Source organism: Cyprinodon variegatus, unplaced genomic scaffold (assembly GCF_000732505.1).
Source record: "Cyprinodon variegatus isolate N-32 unplaced genomic scaffold, C_variegatus-1.0 Scaffold808, whole genome shotgun sequence".
In the NCBI taxonomy this organism is placed as follows: domain Eukaryota; kingdom Metazoa; phylum Chordata; class Actinopteri; order Cyprinodontiformes; family Cyprinodontidae; genus Cyprinodon; species Cyprinodon variegatus.
Genome location: NW_015151261.1, coordinates 326,105 through 333,945, shown reverse-complemented (window position 1 = coordinate 333,945; position 7,841 = coordinate 326,105). Strand labels below are relative to the sequence as shown.

The 7,841-nt window shown below is 38.8% G+C and overlaps 1 protein-coding gene across 2 annotated transcripts in view; it reads right to left on the bottom strand.

The window, feature by feature from the left end:
• Positions 1–7,841, bottom strand: part of LOC107098765 (vitamin D3 receptor A-like) — a 70,041-nt gene that overhangs the window by 45,430 nt on the left and 16,770 nt on the right. For both annotated transcript variants that reach the window (XM_015396605.1, XM_015396604.1), the window contains exon 2: positions 6,918–7,068. The gene's annotated coding sequence lies outside the window, so the exon portion shown is untranslated. The remainder of the gene's footprint in view (positions 1–6,917; positions 7,069–7,841) is intronic.

The following is a 7,841-nucleotide window of genomic DNA, read 5'->3' as shown; positions in this document are numbered from 1 at the left end:
ATAAACAGTAGTGTATAGGATTTCCTGAAAGCGCGCACATGCGCGATCACGACGCTACGGAAGCCGGCACAAAGGAACGTTTCCCTTCCACCGTAGCGGTAAACGTGGAATCATAGGCCGTTGCTCAATTCATAAGAACGCGACTACGGACTCATGTCCTCACCAAGTATGTTCCTGAGAAGAACACAGCAAAGTGTGGACTCTGGGAGAACAGTAGCACGCAGTATAAATACGAGTCAATTGGAACAGAAGCGTATTCGTGACTTCACCACATGCTCGGCTCGTCTGGAGCTGCATTTCAACTCTTGTTATTAATAGTCTCTAGATAATAATAAATTCTGACTTTTTTTCATTTAGTGGGGGAATAATAATTAACACAGTTAGATAAACATATATCAAATTAACATTATGCACATGGGCCATATAGTGACGCTTTAAAGTATAATTTTCTCGCCTCAAATGATCTTAAAACGTTCTTTTATTGAACAACGGCAACAGAAAAGAGAACTTTTAACTTAATACTCTGAGCTCTCCATTAATAGCTGCTGCTGCCGCAGTGCATGCTGGGACAGCTGTTGATCTCAAGAACGGACAAGTCTGCTCTGATGCATGCTGGGTAAATAGGGAGAGGTGAGAACAACATCAGGGGAGTTTGTCCATTCTTGGCCTGCTGTTCTTGCAGCACTAGGGCTGAGGCTGATGGCGTTTCAAGAGCACATGAGAATGCACAAATACACATATTCAGAAACGGCAATAATCATAACTGTTTTGCTGTCTGTTGCTTAGCAACACTTCCATGAGGATGCAGTTAAAAAAAAAGTCAGCCTTTGGTCCAGACCAAATAAGCAGACTAAGGACTTTTCTGGTGTGAAAGCACCTTAAAATGCATCCAAAATTCAAGAGGCTACATGGGTATAACTAGAGGCATAAAGCAATGCTCTGATAGTTTACCCATCTGAAATGGTCAGAAACCTTTACACCACATTCTTCATAAACATCACTGAATTCCATTAAGTATGGAGACATTTTTTTCATTGCAAAGCTCTCTTTAAGGTGAGGTAGGAGATCTAATTTTTTACCATGTGACAAAGATCTCCCCACAGCCGCTTAGCAGGCAGTGAAATAGAAGGTCTGGAAGTGAAACTAAAATAAATGGCCCCCGCTACAGTAAGAAATCAATTAATAACCCCAACCATTCACAAAGACGTCAAATAATGGTCGTCTGCTTGTCCCTCCCCCCTGTGCGCGTACCCTGACACATGAACGAATCGACCCCCCAATGCTCTTGCAGGACGCCATGGCTGTAGGCTAGCCTGTGTTATGCTATGTTCACACCTAAAGCAGCAAGAGTAGCAAAAACATGCGTGCTGCTTCATTTTTGCTGCATGTACAAGTTTAGTTCTGATGCGCGGCTAAAGCATCTTTGCTGCCCTGGCTACGTGGTGGAAAAAGTGGGTCCAAAGCGCGTTGGGCGGAGCTACCCTATCCTTTCTTTGCCTGTAACAATGACAGCGAGCATTTGCTGTGATCAGTGGGTAAAAAGTAGTTTGAATCTATTTTGAAGTGAGAAAGTCCACCTGAAAACATCATCAGTGCAGTCAGTTCATCCAGATTACAATCCTGCCTTCAAATATTATTTCTGTCGGAGCCGCTCAAACCTCCGAACAGCGGTGGTGCGCTGTCACTAGGAATCCCATTAAACAGCAGCCTCTTGCCCGGTCACCTCCTCGTGGGTGCCGCGGCAGCTGGAAGGCATACATGTACATAATCTAAACTGCAGGCACCAGGATAATAAAAGCGAACATGTTTTGCCGGCAGATTTCATCATTTCAAGTAAATATAGGCGTTAATAAACTTTCACAGGAGTGATCATAGCACTCTGCATCATTAGCGCTGCTCCTGCTGCTCGAGACGCGCTACAGACAGCGTGCACCTTCATATGTTTTGAAGGCGTGGTTTCGAGGGGTAGTCTGAAGGGAGAGGCATGGTTGTGTATGTTCAAAAATATAGCTTGCTGGAACCATTTTTTCCAAGTTCTCCTACAGCACCTTTAAGGTCCCTCTACTGCTTTTCATTGAGGCTGAGCAGTAACAGTTGCGACTGCAACAACTCTTTTTCATTTCAGTGCATTCTAGAACAGGTTTATTTTTCTCTCTCTTTAAAAAATAATTTGCGTACTAATGGACATTGTGCAAAATGTTCATAATTTATTTTCTGAAAAAATTAATGCATTTAAATCCTTTCTGTTTTATCACTCGTCTATGCTCGATCTGTCTCTAAAATGGGATCCTACTCTACTTCTGGCAGCTTCTGGGATACATAAATCCATTTTTTGTAGTTTTATGTTTGCAGTTCAGTTTACCTTTATTGTATATTGTGTATTAACCAAAGAAAGACACAACTGAAATGCAGATAAACACGGTGTAATCTTATTTCTGTCGGACGGAGCTGAAAATGTCAGATGATGACATAAGACAGCGGTTTAATAGAGAGAATGTAAACACATCCAATCGTCTTAGTAAAGTAATTAAATTTAGTTTAGCATTCTTTGGCAATTTAAGGTTAGAAATAACTTGTTTTGGAACCATAATTAAATTTTTTATGGCAACCTGGATGAATATCTGCTTGCACATGCGCCAATAAGCTGATGGTGCTGATTGTGCCTCCGGTACGGATCAGGTAGCGAGAATCCAATCTACACTCAGCCACTGAAAAATCTACCACACTACAAAATAAGAACTCATAGCCTGTATCATACATGCACTCATTGCCACCAACAGTTTACAACACAAATAAAAAACAATTAGGCCATCTTGAACAATCTGAATCTGCTAATATTTTGTAGTGTGCCCAACAAATCAAGGCCAAAAACCTCTAATAACAGCTTTGTCCAAAAGAGATTTTTATGGTTTCCGATATAATCAAGTTTAGGTATGAGGCTAAAACAGTGTCAATGAATCATAGTGCTGGTCTGATGTTTTTAATGACAACAAAGTACAGCAGTACAAGGCTTTCACATTGTGATCTAGTTAGATCACAATGTGAAAGAACATTGTGAAATCAAGCAAACATACCAGTTTAGCAATAAAAGCATGATTTGTACAAACAACATTACCTTTGTAAAGCCATGGTTACACTGGCATTAAAAGGTAGGAAGACCATTTAAGACCTTACAAGTCTGACTAAATCCTAAAAAAAAAAAAGACCATAGACTGATATTAATTGCTGCACATATAAGTTCAAAATAGTGCAGCATGACATCAGGAAAATGGGAAACTGTGATGTTACTGTTTATCAATCTCTCATACATAATTTTTAAAAAAGTGCAATAACATTCAACCGGACACATTTGGCATTGACCAGTCTACCAATACTGTATCCAACCAGTCCTTTGTGATGACAATACTGCAGATACTGCGACGACAATTGTATTTCATTGTATTGTGCAGGTCTAGTCCAGAACATAATCTAATTTAGAACAAATCTAATCCAGAACGTATTATATACAGCCTGATCAAAGAGTGGGTGAATATTTGATTGCTGGTCAAAACAAAGACTTGCCTTTTAACAAAAAACTACATGTCTTCTGCAGTTATAGCAGGGTTTATACAGGAGGGAGGAACTCTAATTTAATGCTTTTTAATGCTCTTTTAATAAATGACTTTAATGCCATCAATAAGTAACCATATACTCACACATATATATATATATATATATATATATACACAGGTCGTAGCCACGTCCCGAATTTCTCGTTTTCCAGCCACATATGTTATAATTTTATTTTTTTTTCATTCGTTTAATGAATTTTAATGCCAATTAAGGCCTTAATTTAAAAAAAATAATAATTTAATGACTTTTAATGATTTTTAATGACCCGCAGAAACCCTGCATAGGACTTCAGCTTCATTCTGTCGTAAGACGTCGTATCACAAAAGCAAAGGACCACTTGGGAGCAGTATTTGGTGGGCTATATAGTATTTCATATATGATGCAATAGATCTTTGCTTACCGTAACGCACTTAGCAAACTTTGTTTACTTCTAATGTCCTTCATACTAATGGGTGTTACAGTTCTTTAGAACAAAAATTGTATTTGTGTTGATGGGATAAATGAATATATATCCTTAAGGAAAAAAACGAGTTTATCATAATCAGATTATTTTGTAATTAACACAATGCTAATTCATTCACTTGGTTCCAATTCTGTGTAAAATCTTATTTAAGGAACATTTGGTTATCTTATTATTAATCAATTAATTGAAAAATAAGAATCAAAAGTTAAATTGATTGAATCCAACCTGATTTGCATCCTGTAATAAACAAAACAAGAAGTCTGGTGTCTAAATGCTACACATAGAAGGGGTTAGGGACCACTGTGCCAAGCAGCAAACACTAAATAAGTTCAACAATTCCCCTCAGCAAGCCACACCAAACATGTGAAGTGCTGCAGCTTTCTCTACTTCTTCAGTTTCTTGGGAAATTTCAAACCAAACAGCTAATTAACTGTTTCAGGGAAGAAAATACCCCTAAAATGCATTCATGGGCTTTCTTTATGTTTAGGTTTAGAGTACAGGTGTAAATGCATAAAGCAAATATTGCAGCAGGTTAACAGTCATTAATGATATATTATAAGATTATAAAAACATATTTTGGTTTTTCATTTGCCCTGAAAAGTATAAAAGTGATGAAAAGGTGTAGTGCAAAACTAATTATTTGCTCAAAATCTGTTACTTTGTAAATTGCTCCAAAACTAGAAAAATACTATAAATATGAAAAAGTGCATTAATCAGTTAACGTAACGCTGCTAATTACCCGTTACAATTAAACAATCCCTTACAGCCTCCATCGTGTCGGAGGCAGTGAAATACAGAGGAAAGCCTGAGTCAGAGAAGCAAAGCTTTTTCTTTAAACTTCTTTAAAACATCAGTTATGGAAATAAAATACACAAACATCACTTAGCAAGAAGCTCTGACTGCATCACAACGTGATCCTAACTTCAAAGGACAACAACAGATTTTATGTGAAAAAAACAACAACTCTGTAACTAAGTACAGAAAAAACGTCACACAGAATCTTAGGGAGGGATTCAGAGATCTGCAGCTTAGATTGGAGAGTGTTTTTACAAAACAAGGGATGGAATACATACTGCCAGTGTGTAAAAACTATCGGTTCATCAATAAACATGAAAAATATTATCTGTGCACACCCCATATCTACCCTTTATGGGAGAGTGGAAAAAAACAAATAAATAAAATAGTGGAAATAAATGTGAGCGTTTTTTTTGGTGATCTAATCAAAACAGGCTGAAATCAAACATACATGAAGAGGTATAATGGAAAAGTAAAGCATGCTGTTACATCTACATGATCATCTTTTGAAACTTAAAAACTGCTGAAAAATAAAAATTCCCACTTTTTTTAATTTTATTTGAGTTTTGAGTTTTTACTGAGACAGTAGGCTGACAGGAAAGGGGGTATGAGAGAGCGGCAAGGGACCACAGGCCAGATTTGAACCCGGGTCGGCCATGTCGAGAACTAAAGGGCAGATTATACTTCTGCAACCGCACACATCAAATGACGCTTGGGTCTTGTCACGAACCGGTTTTGCTGGTGTGCTTCTGCACCGTCGGTCTGGAATTTCTAGGGAAGCACAGCAGTTTCCCGCAAAAGCACAAGGGGTAGCATACTCAAGAACTCGAGAGAACTTCGGCGGCGGCGGCGGGAGTGTTTATCTTCCAATAGAGCATCTGCAATATGTCACTGAGATGGATCTAGAGTTGCTAGACATCGAAGAGGAACAGGTTCTGTTTTTGGAGTTGGTAAAAAGACCGATTAACCTTTCGTCGTTGTTGTCCATTGTAGTTGTTCCTTGGCTTTTTAAAATGGAGCGCCCCAGCACCGAATCGAGAAGGACGACCACACAGACACCCGGAAAGGCATACCAAGGACCACCTGCCTTTAGTCTGCGCACTTCCACTTGAGTTCTGTGGGGGTTTCTGACCGTCCGACACGTAGTCAGGATTTTTTTGAGGTGCACGACGACGGTTGCAGAACCTCTGCGCAGGGGGGGCGTAGTTGTGCACATAGACAGATTTGTGGGTTGCAGAGATTATGCATCAAAAGCATAAATTGGCCTTAAGGTCCCCGTACATGAGTCATGCGCAATAACTACTGCGTCACCTTAAAAAAATCCCACTCTACAGGCAGAATGAGTTTGAGCCATTTGTCAAGTTGTCAAACAATTTACCTACAAACCATCATTTTTCTTTCACTTCACAAACTTTTTCTAATTTATGTTGGCCCATCGAATAAAATCCTAATAAAACATATTTGAGTTAATAGTTGGACAGGACAGAGTATTAGAAAAAGATCAGAGATATTCATACTTGGACAAGGTACTATAACAGTTTGTAATCATGTCTACTACACCCTTATAACTACTTTTGTCTATTTATTTTTATGCAGATTCCCATATTTTTGAGATTGCAAATCCTCCAGGAAGAAAAAAAGTATGCATGTATAGAACACCACCTTTAATTCATAGCACCATATTCAAAAACATGTCAGTCAAAAGAAATCTGATAACCTTGATTCTTCTTTTTTTTTTAATCCAACTGCATATTTGGATTTAAGGAGATTTGCACACCAGCCCCTGCTGCGGGTAAGCAGACATATGCATGTGGAATGTGGAGAGATGCATCTGCCTAAAACAAAAAAATAAAAACACCACACACAGAGAGAACAACGAGGGGACAAGGCGAGCTTTGAAGCTGAAACGCTAGAAGGATCTGTAATGTAGGACACCACGAGGTCTCAATGTAAACACAAACCCAAGTGCTGCAGAAATACAACTAGTTCAACAAAGCATGAAGGGAGAGACAGTGATGTTAAAGGGAGAGAGGGGATTCTTTCCTACCTGTTGTGGCATATCAACCTTCACTATGTGGTGTTGCAAATGGGGTCCCCAATCTGGAAGCCAGGTCGCCAAATTTCCCAAAACAACGAGGCTGAAGGAAAGCTATTTCCTCACACTTAGAAAACGTTTCCCTTGGTTTCTCCAGACAAATCTGTCAAAAGAAAGATGAATTAGAAAGAGTTGTCTTGTGGTCAGAAAGGGTGGGGGATGGGGATGCTGATGGTCCCCTTAGTTCTTGCAGGGATACACCAAACCTTTAAACATGACTATAAAAATCTGACCACACTATAAAAAACACCTAGAAATAAGCAAAAATGTCTTAAATTAAGTGTATTTACGCTTAATTTGAGCAGGTAAATAAGATAATTTGCCAATTGAATTAGTATTTTTACACTTGTAATAAGATAATTAGATAATATGTATTTGAAATAAGGCAATGCACATTTTTTTTCTTATTTTAAATGTAAATTGTCTTGTTTCACTGGCAAAGTGTCTCACTTGTCTCCTCAATTCAAGAAAAAGTGCACTTATTGCAAGAAAAAATGACTAATTTTGATTTCTATTTTTTGCAGTGCACCCTTGATTAGATTACTAACCGCAAAAACAGCACAGGATCAATCGGGGAATGAGGCTTTGGAGCTTTAAGGGTCATGTGGGACCCTCACTGACCCATTCAATCCAAACTTCCAGGCGGGCGCTGGAATTGTTCGCTGTTCAATCGCCCACTGCGCAATTTTGCATAAAAAACCAAAACGAGAGTGAAACCATAAACAGCGCTGTGATACAAACGCATGAGTGGGAGAGAAAAAACAAGCTTGTTTAGCTACACAGACGTGTCCATTTGTGACAGGAATTTAGTCCGGCTGCGAGAGGACTTGTCCATGTGCCAGGACGCACGGCCATATTTATCTGCAACATTTTAAA